At 45.5% G+C, this 12,967-nt stretch overlaps 1 protein-coding gene across 1 annotated transcript in view; it reads right to left on the bottom strand.

The window, feature by feature from the left end:
• LOC138489499 (zinc finger protein 271-like) overlaps positions 1-12,967 on the bottom strand; it is a 521,160-nt gene that overhangs the window by 236,184 nt on the left and 272,009 nt on the right. The window lies entirely within an intron of this gene.

Here is a 12,967-nt window from a genome sequence, read left to right as displayed (position 1 = left end):
CAAAGGCGGGTGAAAAAATCCGATTTTATTTTTTGCGGGTGAGAGGCTCATTGAAACGAATGGGTGTGCAGGAGGCTTGGCAGGCGAGTCAGCTGTTTACAAGGCGGGTGACACCCGCCAAAAGCGTGAGTTGAGAGCTATGTGTTATGTTTCAGATTGATTACATGCAGGTGAGTCTGACTCCATTTGGAACGTTTAATTCGAATGTTTACTATTATGTGGAGGGAACGTTCTCTTATGTTCAGTTGGGGCCAACTCTCTAAACTAGTCAGACCGGTGGATATCTTTCTGTCTTTCTTTCTTTCCTTCCCTTATTACTTACCACCTGATTTCATCACTGCCTTATTTGTAACCGACAACTATATTTATTAAAGAACACATCTTAAATCCGGACCACGCAACTTTCACTTTGTTATAAGATGTGCGATTTAACATTGGCGACGAGGATGGGATTGAGAAGAGCATCGAATCTCTACTCGAAGAAAATGGCAGGTATTGTGTGTTATCGGGTCCAGAGCAGTAATCAGAAGAGGCAAGGGAATTGCAGCACCGTACACAACGGTACAGAAGATGTGCTGCATGAAGCCAACGGCGCTCGAGGAAATTGGCCAGCGCCACGGAAAGACATCCACCGGGTCTGCGACACCCCCCCCATTTGAGGTGTCTGCTCCCGAGGGGGTAAACAGAGCCCCTCACTGCCTGCATACAAGCTGTAAGGCGTGGGACAGTGCTGGTTGGAAAAGAGTCCAGCACACAGCACTAGCAGAGGTGACAGAGCTGGAAGTTCTGATGTTTCGTATCCCACCTCACATTGGGAGGAATACCAGCGGAGAGAGCAGATGTTGGGGTGTGATCCGACAGATATGGGTGAGACAGTCCTTGTCACCTGTTGTTTGTGCTGGGGGCCGGTCGTGTCCAACGGGAACTCCGCAGCTGCTGAGGGTTCGGAGGCATATGGTAGGTACGTCACTGCGCGGAGGGTGAACCTCTTCCGCTATTGAGAGTGACGGTTGGCCTAAAGACACTGCAGCACTGCCTCATTTGAAGAATACAGAAGCATGGTTCTTTGTTTCTGTGCGTGCTTGGCCTTGTATAGGAATTAACAGCAATGCAAAACAGGCAGTCACGGAGAGGGCAACAAGGAGCGGTTCCAGGGCTACAGAGAAGAACGAACATGACAGAGTTCATGTTTTGAATCCGGGTTTTCTGGACAAAAGTGCTGTGAGGAAGAATTTCGTGCAATCAAACGCTGGCTGTGAAGGTACAATATCCAGTTTGTCAAAATAGTGGCACGAAAGGTTTCTGAGCAGGATGTTGGTCCAGTTAGTCATTAAGAGCCAGCAAGGATGCAGCTGGACAACGATCTGACTGATTGGGACTGGTTCAATAACATTTTAGGAAATTTTCGTGAACTTTCTTCTCGCAATGGCGACAGCATGTTAGGGAATGTTCAAGATTTCCCTGACATGGGTCAGAACAGCAACGGTTCTGATTTAGCTTGGCTGGATCGCTATTTTAGCTATTTCAGAGAGCCGTCCAGAAGACGTGTATTATAACGCTGTTTCTTGTGGGATATTTTACCGATATATTGAGAATGTTTTTTTGTTTACCTCAGGAGATAGGTTATTGGAGATCAGTGAGTTTGATCACAAAATTCTATCGCATTTGTTGCACTTAACAAAATTCTACTTATAGCATTATCAGTTATATTCTGCCTGTGTCATGTATGATATCGTGTGGCATGTCTATTTAATTGGGTTACTTCATACCGATGCACAATTTGTATCGTGGTTTTGCGTATAGTGAAATTTGTAGTGGCATTTGCAGCAGTGACTTCTGTATTATTACAACGTGGATGCAGTGGTTTATTTTCTTTTTGGTTCCAAATTGCGATTGGGCATTAGGAGCTTTAATAGAAGTAGTTTAGAACAGCTGGCCGTTAGTGTGTGCAGCTGTTATGGTTTGTGAACCAATATGTTGATATAGAGTTGTTTTCTTTGGTTGCTGGCCTATTTAGGAACAGTGATGGTTTTGGTACCAATGTTGGCACATGTTGGGACTGAGATCTCAGTGTTTAATTGATTACATGGCTTCATAAGGGATCATTTTGTTGCTGGACTTTTCAAGCACAGCTGTGGTTGTGGTACCATTGTGGCACTGTGGTTCACAGGATCTTAAGGGAGTTCGTTTTTAATTGTTGGCCTAGTTGAGACACAGTGGTGTCGTGCAACTTGTAGTTTTCACTGGTTCATAATGCCTGCGTTAAAAGCATTCTTTATTGAGCAGAGTATGTTGTGGGTTACATTAATTGGTTGCGGGTGGAGTGTGAGATTGATTGATCAAATGTAAAAATTGCATTATTGCTATTGTCATTTTTGCCTAACCTAAATTTTTCCTTCCACAATTTCATTTTAACAGACCCTGCAAGCATAAATAATGGACTCATGTGTGGCGTTATTGTTCTGCTATATATTCCTTGTTTATGCTGAATTAGTCGTTACTGCGTATTTTGTGAGGATGGTTTGGGGAGTGAATATGTGATGAATGGATTGTTAGGCAGAATCCTGTGCAGTTCCCTTAGGGAGCACTGCAAAAAGATTAACACTACAGGTGTTGGCAGTAAACCCAATTGGTAGCAGTCTGCACCACCCAGATTTACCTGGTAGCTGTGGCTGAGCAGTCAGACTTCTCTCAAGAAGAGTTAGGCAGTATATAGAGCATACACAATAGGGCCAAAAATACAGTAGGACAAGCAAACACTGACCAGAGCTTTGGTATCACAAGTATATAATTATTTATTTAAAACACACTTTATGAAAATACACTGGCACTACTATATCAAGCAAGTTCAAACAGAGTCACTATAAGTATATACACCTCCCTGATTAAATTATTCGACAAGTCTAAGTTAAGACACCACTTATTTGCAAAACAGAGGTGAGCGCGTAACGTTAGATGGCACTCCAATAATACAGTTAAAAAGGGAGAGAAAAGGCAGAGTATGAAAATATCACAATACCCACACTTTTAAGGAACTACAGCAAATCAAGAAAGGCAGGGTCTACTGTAGAGCAAAAAGTTCATAGGCCAGGCCCACTCTTGGAGAGAGCAAGGCGGAATGTGCCCAAGGTCAGACAGTGGAACTGCACTTAAAGTCTTTGCAGAAAAGTCACAAAAGGAGTAGGAATAGTTCAGAAAAGCAAAGTTAGCAGGTCTGGGGCCAACCCAGGATAGAGGAGAAGGATTTAGGGGACCCCTTGCACACTCTGTAGAAAGGGAGGCCAGGCAGGACACAGTACCTTAAATGGGCAGGAAGCTCCAGCGGGGGCAGTTGTTCCTGGCAGTGGTTGCAGCTCGGTGTTCCAGTCAAAGAAAGAGAAGATCTCGTCGTAGAGGAAGTTTGGAGTCGTTACACTTCCCAGGGATGAAACCAGCCACGGAGTTCCCGACTAAAAGGTGTGGTCCTTTTATCCGCGGTCAAAAGTGGTGAGCTTGGCTATCAGGCCGCCGTGGTGCTTGGCACAGGCGATTTGACCAAGGCACACTTCTGGGAGCGAAAGAAGGCAAACTGGTTGTACCTACCAGCTCAAAGGGGGACAGACTCTCCAGATGAAGATCTTCCCTGTCGGAAAGTGGTGAGGTCGTGCAGCAGGGCTTCACCGGTGGTGTCATCGGGTTGCAGATGGCTCAGCTTCTTCCTCGTCAGATTCTTAGGTCCTGTGGTGACTTCTCAAGTTCCAGTCCCAAAGGCCCTGCTTTTATGCAGAAAAAACCCCATTCATCAGGCTAGCTGTAGATCACACATGCTAAGTGGTGAGCCGGGCGGCTCACCACTGGGCCAATCAGAGCAGAGTGCGACTTGAGTTGCCAAGGCAACTCAGTCCAGGGTGCCTAATCCCCCCTCCACCCCTCCTATGGAACCCAGACAGAGTGGCACCACTTGGAGGGCTTCTGTGGAGAAGCCCGCCAAAATAGTGGAATAAAGGGCTCGACCTTGGTCAGAGTTACAGAGGCGAACACAAACGCCATTTTGGAACCGAGTTCTGGCAAAAAATCACAATCGGTAAATTAATATTAAATAAATAAATCGGCGGTATGTTCGAGGCTATGGTAAAAAGTGGTAGCCTCGAACAATGGGAAAATCCCATAGGATTATATTTGTGGTTGAATATAAAAAGTAGTATCCACTGCCACCAGCCAGAAACTCGTTGAGGGGGGATGGGATAGTGCTCCCTCGAGAACAGACCCAGGGGCAATCGAATTACCCCTACCAGTACTTCCACAATATGATGGTTTGTACTGGTTCTGTTCACAATTTGGGACTAGTAAAGCCAATGGTGACTTTACATGCCCTGGGAGACAGTAGTCAGTCCCAGGGTATGGAGTCTATGGGCCTCATTACACGGATGGTGGTAAGGATTTACCGGTACCGGTAAAATACCAGTACCGGTAAATCCTTACCGCCTTACTACGAGGTCCCTTTGCGGGTTGGGGGATTTAACGCCTGCTTTTTGCAGGCGTTAAAATCCAACCCGCAAAGGGACCTCGGAGCTAATTACGGCACCGCAAAATTGCGGTGCTGTAATTAGCGCCTTCCCCATTTCCATAGAGCCCTATGGGGCAGAAATGGGAATGGGGAAGGGCAATGGTGGAAGGGGGATTTACCGCCCCTCCAACCTTGGAATGGGGCGGTAAATCCCCTTTCCACCAAGGCGGTGCCGGTATTTTACCGGCATGAGCCATGGCGCTAATAGCGCCATGGCTCACCGCCTACCGTGTAATGAGGCCCTATGTTTGGGGGTCACTATGACACCCCTGTGTTACTGTCCGAGGGTGCTGTCTAACACACATACCAAAAACACATGAAGCCCTATGGAGTAAAAGACCCCATTGCCCATTAAACACATACAAAGTCAAAGGTTACTCTCAAATCATGCCTAAGAGTGGGAGAAAAAGGGTCTCATTACCCGGTAGGCAGTGAGCCATGGCGCTATTAGCGCCATGGCTCATGCCGGTAAAATACCGGCACCGCCTTGGCGGAAAGGGGATTTACCGCCCCATTCCAAGGTTGGAGGGTCGGTAAATCCCCTTTCCGCCATTGCCCTTCCCCATTCCCATTTCTGCCCCATGGGGCTCTATGGGAATGGGGAAGGCGCTAATTACGGCACTGCAATTTTGCGGTGCCGTAATTAGCTCCGAGGTCCCTTAGCGGGTTGGATTTTAACGCCTGCAAAAATCAGGCGTTAAATCCCCCAACCCGCAAAGGGACCTCGTAGTAAGGCGGTAAGGATTTACCGGTACCGGTATTTTACCGGTACCGGTAAATCCCTACCGCCATCTGTGTAATGAGGCCCAAAGAGTCTCACTCTTAGCAGGAGAAAAAAATAAACCCCCAAAATCCAGCAAAGCTGCTGGGGGACTCACTAGGTTTGGGAAATTAGCCTTAACGGAGAATTCTCCCTAACATGGATGATACAGTTCAAGATGTGACGAATGGTTAATACAGCTTTGTCTTGGATTTGGGCAATACAATTTCTTGTTTGGTGATGTAAAAGTGGTGTTGCAACTTTAGCACCAAACTATAGCACAAATTATTCAGAAGTTTTTATGGTTAATTGTGCTCTACCTGCACAGAAAAAAAAGTGTCGCTAAAGTTTTGTTGCGACAATGGAACAATCTTTCAACTTATTTTTCAGTTGGTTGTTATGATCTATATGAATTGTTTTGGTATGGGTCTCAATTATACTATATTGTGAAGGTATGTTAAGTCCATCTTTATGGATGTTGGTGAACAGTGAGTAGGTTGGTTGTTCTAGGTTCGGATTAAGATTGGAGGGCTGGATCCCTGCTAGTAAAGTTTGGTGGTATTGGCCTGCCAGTTTTGTTGGTCTTGGGTGGTGATCATTTGTTTTGGTGGTTGAGTTTTGGAATTTGAGTGCAAGTTGAATGGTTTAGTGCATTCTATGGTATTATGATTAACTTACACCATTATACGTTAAATGTTAAATATTATAGGAGGAAGATGTGTTATGTTTTAGATTGATTATATGCAGGTGAGTATGACTCCATTTGGAACGTTTAATTGGAATGTTTACTATTATGTGGAGGGAACGTTCTCTTATGTTCAGTTGGGGCCAACTCTCTGCACTAGTCAGACCGGTGGATGTCTTTCTGTCTTTCTTTCTTTCCTTCCCTTCCCTTATTAATTACCACCTGATTTCATCACTGACTTATTTGTAACTGACAACTATATTTATTAAAGAACACATCTTAAATCCGGACCACGCAACTTTCACTTTGTTATAAGATGTGCGATTTAACACTATGCCTTAGTGAGTCGCTCTCCTTTGGACCTTGGCTTCTTGAGTCCATCACCTCTCTGGTTGTTGGTTCCCTTGCATAGTTCCCAGGTAGGCCCAAGGAATGTGGGTCAGTCTGGGCCTCTCCTGTTGAATGCTGGACTGCCATTAGGGTGGCCAACCGTCCTGTATTTTGCAGGACTTACCCGCATTGATGGGTTTTGTCCCGCGATTTGCAGGCACCGTCTGCAGGACGCCAAAAGTCACGGCTTTGCATTGAACCCCTGGCCAGATCAAAGCCTTTTTCTGCCCTGAGCTCACACTTCTGTGTGATAGTTGAAGCTCTGGGCAGAAGAGCAGCTCTCCAAGGGTCAACAGATTATTACAATGGCAGCAATAAGACATCAATAGGGGGCAGGGAGAATATTAGCAGGGTCTTCTGTCCCTTAAGACATGTGAATTGGTAGTGATTAAAAGTGACAGTGCAGAATGCTGTGTTTGAAATAAGACTGATTTTGAAAGTCAAGTGAGAATGATTTGTCTCACATTAGTGTTCCTGGTGCTGCTGTGACCTTTCATGCAGGATGGGGAAAATAAAGCTAAAGTCATACTCATTTCGCGCAACATATTTCTATGACAAGTTATATAGTTTAAGGTAAGATTTTTTTTATGTTGTATGTGTTTTTTCCAAGTCATTTCTATAAACGAAGCCTTAATAAATATGTATATCAAGTAAACCTTGAAAGATATGTGGTCAACTGCTTAAATTGCCCACATCCCATTTTCACTACCTAACCAAAGTGTGTGATCGTCGGCAAATCATTTAATCTCAGTGTCTTATTTCACTCCCTAACCAAAGTGTGTGATCTGGGGCAAATCATTTAATCTCACAGTGTCTTATTTCACTCCCTAACCAAAGTGTGTGATCTGGGGCAAATCATTTAATCTCACAGTGTTTTATCTGGAGTACCTGTAAGAGATTCAGTTCATAGCTTATATTATTATACCATTATGTTATAAGCTGTTATAAAAAATAAATCCCCACTCATGGTTTTAATAGCTATAGAGCTACTACCCATATAATAATAATAATAGTGCCATTGGTGCATTTCCCACCACATTAACTCATGGCAAATTATTGTAATGTCGCTTCCTTTGGTGACTCTAAGTAGCACAGACTGGTGATGCTTTTTGCAGTGCTCCTTCTGTGAAGTCACTTATGTTGTCAGCGCGTATGCACATTTGGATGTTTGCATATATTTAGTCCCTCAGTGCCTGGACAGCGTTCTAACAGATGAGTATCCTGCATGTACAATGGTCCTACTGCTTTTTTTGTGCTGTGTATATATTTAAATGTCATCTACCACTAATGTTACCAAAAAAGTGGATGCGGAACATGGGGCAGAAATTACACCATACGGAACTGCGCGCACTGCAGGCTGCTTCTGATGCGCTACCATGTCTAAAGTGTCCTGCAAAACCATTCTGTAAAGTTGGCCACCCTAACTGCCATTATGTCCTTCCTGTATGGCCTACAAGTACCAGCATGCAAGTGAAAACCAAGGACTGGCCCATATCATCATGCATGAAACGGGTCAATTGGGCAGCTATTCCTTTGTGAATTGATCCTCTGGTCTGCCGAGCCTCTGCTTTTTGATTCCCTGGTGAGTCGTTCTCCTCTGGCCAATGACTCTTCTGGTCATTGGCGGGTCGCTGTCGTCTAGTTGTCAGCTCATCTTGTCCATAAGACCTTTGGTCATTGGCTCCCCTATGAGTTTCTCCACTATTCCATTGTTTCTCTAGTACTTAACATGTGGATCCTGATTATACCATTGTCCCATGTAAGACTGAGCGCTAACATACTTGCCAACAGGCCTCATTCCACTTGGGAATTGCTAGTTCAATCCTGGTTTTAACTTTACATTCTAGGACTTGTAGTCCCAGATTTCCATATTAGTACCAGAATATAAAGCTAAAACCAGGACTGGACTAGTTGCTGGAGTGGGGCATGTTGGCACGTGTGCAGTGCTGCAATAGAGTGCCTGAGGAGACAGCGGGCAGTCATAAGGGAGGTCCTGGGAAGCTACCCAGAAACTGTGAGCCCTACGCTTTTTCCCATGGCTTACTGTACCCTGATTTTGCAAGGGTTATCCTAAAATAACATATGGCATAACAAGGCATTGATGTAAGCGAATAAATGTGGGTGACACAAGGAAACAACAAGTGTATGGTGTGAGTCAAGCCAAACCAACTAAACTAGCACTGCCCCTAAATAAGTGCTAAGCTATCCCTGGGGAGTGGCGTTGTGCCGCCTATCTAACCGGGATAGAGGGAGAGGAAAATCCCTCCACTAAGCTCAGTCAGACGTAACTCAGATGTAGTTTACAAAGCTGTCTGTACGGCAGACCCCCACACTAGCAGCGAGCAAAACCATGTTAAACCTACCCAGCCAGAGGAAAACGTGGCTCAAGAATTGTGATTAAAATACCAAAACCAAAAACCACAGGCTATTTGTTGCAGGACCAACCCACCAAGCATTTTAGGGGGGCAATTTTGCTTTATTTTACAAACCCTCGAGTGTGCTTGTATATGATTTGTCCTCAACTTAATGATCAACCACGAGCGACAATGCCCATAAAAACAACACTTAATCTGGTATCCCTAATGCATAGTCAAAAAGAAATCCAACCGATTACGGTGAGTCAAAGTCTGTCACCTTCCTCAGGACCAACAAAACACACATTCAATTCTTCTAGGGGTCATTACTTCTGTCCACAGTCAAGTTTTAGAGGTGATAATTAAACAAGCAAAACAGAAAACAGTGCAATATTCTCATCTAAAATGCGGACAAAGAGGGTGACACTTTGGTCATGAACATCGGCCACTACACTGGTATGGTTCAACACCTCATTTACATTGATGAGGATTGCTGGTCCATAAATGGTCTGGCACCTTTTCCAAATCCTCCTTCCAATGTGGCCATGTATTTCTAACAATGAACATGGCCTGTGGTACTTCCCTTTGCTCTATCACTATTTGGCAAGACACCCCAATCTCAAATACCATCTCTCCTGTGTTTCAGTGTCTTTGAACAACTGCTCATTGGACACCTCCGTTAGCGACAAAGTCGGAACGATGCACAGCACTGTGCGCCAATCTCTGTTTTCCTCATCTGTGCCCAAGAGAACCACCCTGTTCTTCCTGATCACTAATGCCTCTAAGAGAATTGTTACAATGGTGCCTGGTGCTACTTCCTGCAGCACAACAGGCCGAAACAAATATTCAGTCGGTACCCACCATGTCTGATTTCTGATTCCCGAGACACAACAAAACCATTACCCCATAAAGAAACAACATTGAATGTACAGGCCCCCCCACCCCCTTATCACGCTGTCACTACAGTATGCATGCAGGCATGATGTTTCTCTTACTGGATACAACCCTAGAGTCGAGCATACTATACCTTCCGCTGTGAAAGCAATCGACATTCACAATTTACTCAAGAGCTCTCTATCCAGAAATTCACTAGGGTATCTGTTAGGGAGAATTCTCTGTAAAGGCTAATTTCCCAAACCTAGATAGTCCCCCAGCAGCTTTGCTGGATTTTTGGGGTTTATTTTTTTCTCCTGCTAAGAGTGAGACTCTTTTCCTCCAACTCTTAGGCATGATTTGAGATGTACCTTTGACTTTGTATGTGTTCATGGGCTATGGGGTAACCTCTTTCTACTCCATAGGGCATCATCTGTTTTCCTATGTGTGTTACACAGCACCCTAAGTGCAGTAACACAGGGGTGTCATAGTGACCCCCAAACATAGACTCCATACCCTGGGACTGACTACTGTCTCCCAGGGCATGTAAAGTCACCATTGGATTTACTAGTCCAAATCTGTGAACAGAACCAGTACAAACCATCATATTGTGGAAGTACTGGGTAGGGGTAATTTGATTGCCCCTGGGTCTGTTTTCAAGGGGGCCCTGTCCAGTCCCCCCTTGTCGAGTTTCTGGCTGGTGGCAGTGGCTACCACGCAAAATATTCCTTCGGAATATTCTCATGGGATTTTCCCATTGATTTTAAACGCACCACTTTTTGGTGCAATGTTAAAGATACCGCCGGTTTATTTATTTCATATTAATTCTCCAGTTGGGTCTTTTTGCCAGAACTCGATTCTAAAATGGCGTTTGTGTCCGTCTCTGTGACTCCAACAAAGTTCGAGCCCTTTGTTCCACTATTTTGGCGGGCTTCTCCACAGAAGCCCTCCAAGTGGTGCCACTCTGTCTGGCTTCCTTAGGAGGGGTGGAGGGGGGTTTAGGCACCCTGGACTGCGTTGCCTCGGCAACCCAAGTCGCACTCTCTTCTGATTAGCCCAGTGGTGAGCAGCCCGGCTCACCACTTAGCATGTGTGATTGACAGCTAGACTGAATGAATGGGGGTTTTCTGCATAAAAGCAGGGCCTTTGGGACTGGAACTTCAGAAGTCGCCACAGGACCTAAGAATCCGACGAGGAAGGAGCTGAGCCACCTGCAACCCGACGACACCACCGGTGAAGCCCTGCTGCATGAACTCACCATTTTCCAACGACAGGGAAGATCTTCATCTGGAGAGTCAGTCCCCCTTTGAGCTGGTAGGAACAACCAGTTCACCTTCTTTCGCTCCCAGGAGCGTTCCTTGGTCGAATCGCCCGTGCCAAGCACCCCGGCAGCTGGATAGCCAAGCTCACCACTTTTGACCGCGAATAAAAGGACTGCACCTTTTAATCGGGAACTCCGCGGCTGGTTTCATCCCTGGGCAGTGCAACAACTCAAAACTTCCTCTACGATGAGATCCTCTCTTCCTCTGACTGGAACACCGAGCTGCAACCACTGCCAGGAACAACTGCCCCCGCTGGAGCTTCCTTCCCATTTAAGGTACTGTGTCCTGCCTGGCCTCCCTTTCTACAGAGTGCTCAAGGTGTCCCCTAAATCCTTGACCTCTATACTGGGTTGGCCCCAGACCTGCTAACTTTGCCTTTCTGAACTATTCCTACTCCTTTTTGACTTTTCTGCAAAGACTTTAAGTGCATTTCCACTGTGTGATCTTGGGCACATTCCGCCTTGCTCTCTCCAGGAATGGGCCTGGCCTATGAACTTTTTGCTCTACAGTAGACCCTGCCTTTCTTGACTTGCTGTGGTTTCTTAAAAGTGTTGGTATTGTGATATGTCCATACTCTGCCTTTTCTCTCCCTTTTTAAACTGAATTATTGGCGTGCCATCTAAAGTTACGCGCTCACCTCTGTTTTGCAAATAAGTGGTGTCTTAACTTAGACTTGTTGAATAATTTAATCAGGGAGGTGTATATACCTCTAGTGACCGTGTTTGAACTTGCTTGACATATTAGTGCCAGTGTATTTTTACAAGTGTGTTTTTAAATAAATAATTATATACCTTTATACCAAAGCTCTGGTCAGTGTTTGCTTGTGCTACTGTATCTGTACCTATTGTGTATGCTCTATATACTGCCTAACTCTTCTTGAGAGAGGTCTGACTGCTCAGCCACAGCTACCAGGTAAATCTGGGTGGTACAGACTGCTACCAATTGGGTTTACTGCCAACACCTGTAGTCTTAATCTTTTTGCAGTGCTCCCTAAGGGAACTGCACAGGATTCTGCCTAACAGTGTCTGTACAATACAACAAAGGGGCAGATACATTTTGTGTACCTTAATATGTAGATTGTCAGTATAAGGAACCGAGAGGATAGCCCCAGTGAATCCCTTTGTGTCCATCCCCAATTTGGCACAACATTCAGAGGCAGCAGAGTTCTTTGCTGACACATTTGTTTTGTGGAAATAAATACTTGTTATCCTTGCAAGCGGTGACTTGGGCCTTTTTCCCTGGTGGGTTGTATTTGTTTCTCAGTGTGCGTGCAGGGGTGTGCCTTTACAGTTAATACAGAATGAAAAATGCCATGGGTATACTCCAGGAAGGTATCTACGGGCGGACCTACCATAAGATGCTACCTCACGGTGAGGGCTCCAGCCAAACAGACAAGCAAGGTAGATGGTGCGTATCTAGTGATCACTGCCTTAATTCCAGTAAGACAGACATTTTCCCACTTTCCCTGTATGACTGCACTCCTTGGGCCCCCTCCCCTCAACCTCCTGTGAGGCAGAAAACCTTGGTGTCATCATTGACTCCACTCTCTCCTTCTGTCCTCACATCACAGACCTTGCCAAGAGGGCTCACTACCAGCTGTACCTACTCAGAGGTATCCTACCTTTCCTCACCTTCCCCCAGAAACTGACTGTCTCCAGAGCTCGGGTTCTCTCTAGGCTGGACTATTGCGACAGCCTTTTTCTCAATCTTCCCAACTCCACTCTTCGCCCTCTTCAACTAATCCAGAACAGGACTGTGAGACTTATCCTTGGCCTCAAGCCCAGGGACCTCATCTCTCCAGCTCTGAAATCTCTCCACTGGCTCGCGGTGGCTGTGAGGATCAAGTTCAAGACCCTCTGCATCGTCCACAAGGCTTTCTGTGGCTGTGGTGCTCACTATATCCAACTCTCTCGTCCTAAATACCTTCTTTCTAGCGCCCTCCACTCAGCTAACTCCAACTCTCTGCGGGTCAGACGCTTCTCCCTGCACTTATTCAGAGCCCTGCTGTCCAGACTCCACTTACCCTTTACTCTTCCC

This window comes from Ambystoma mexicanum, chromosome 9, assembly GCF_040938575.1.
Source record: "Ambystoma mexicanum isolate Mex_15411 chromosome 9, UKY_AmexF1_1, whole genome shotgun sequence".
Lineage (NCBI taxonomy): Eukaryota > Metazoa > Chordata > Amphibia > Caudata > Ambystomatidae > Ambystoma > Ambystoma mexicanum.
Note: the sequence above shows the minus strand (reverse complement) of the source record. Positions and strands in the feature narration are given on the sequence as shown.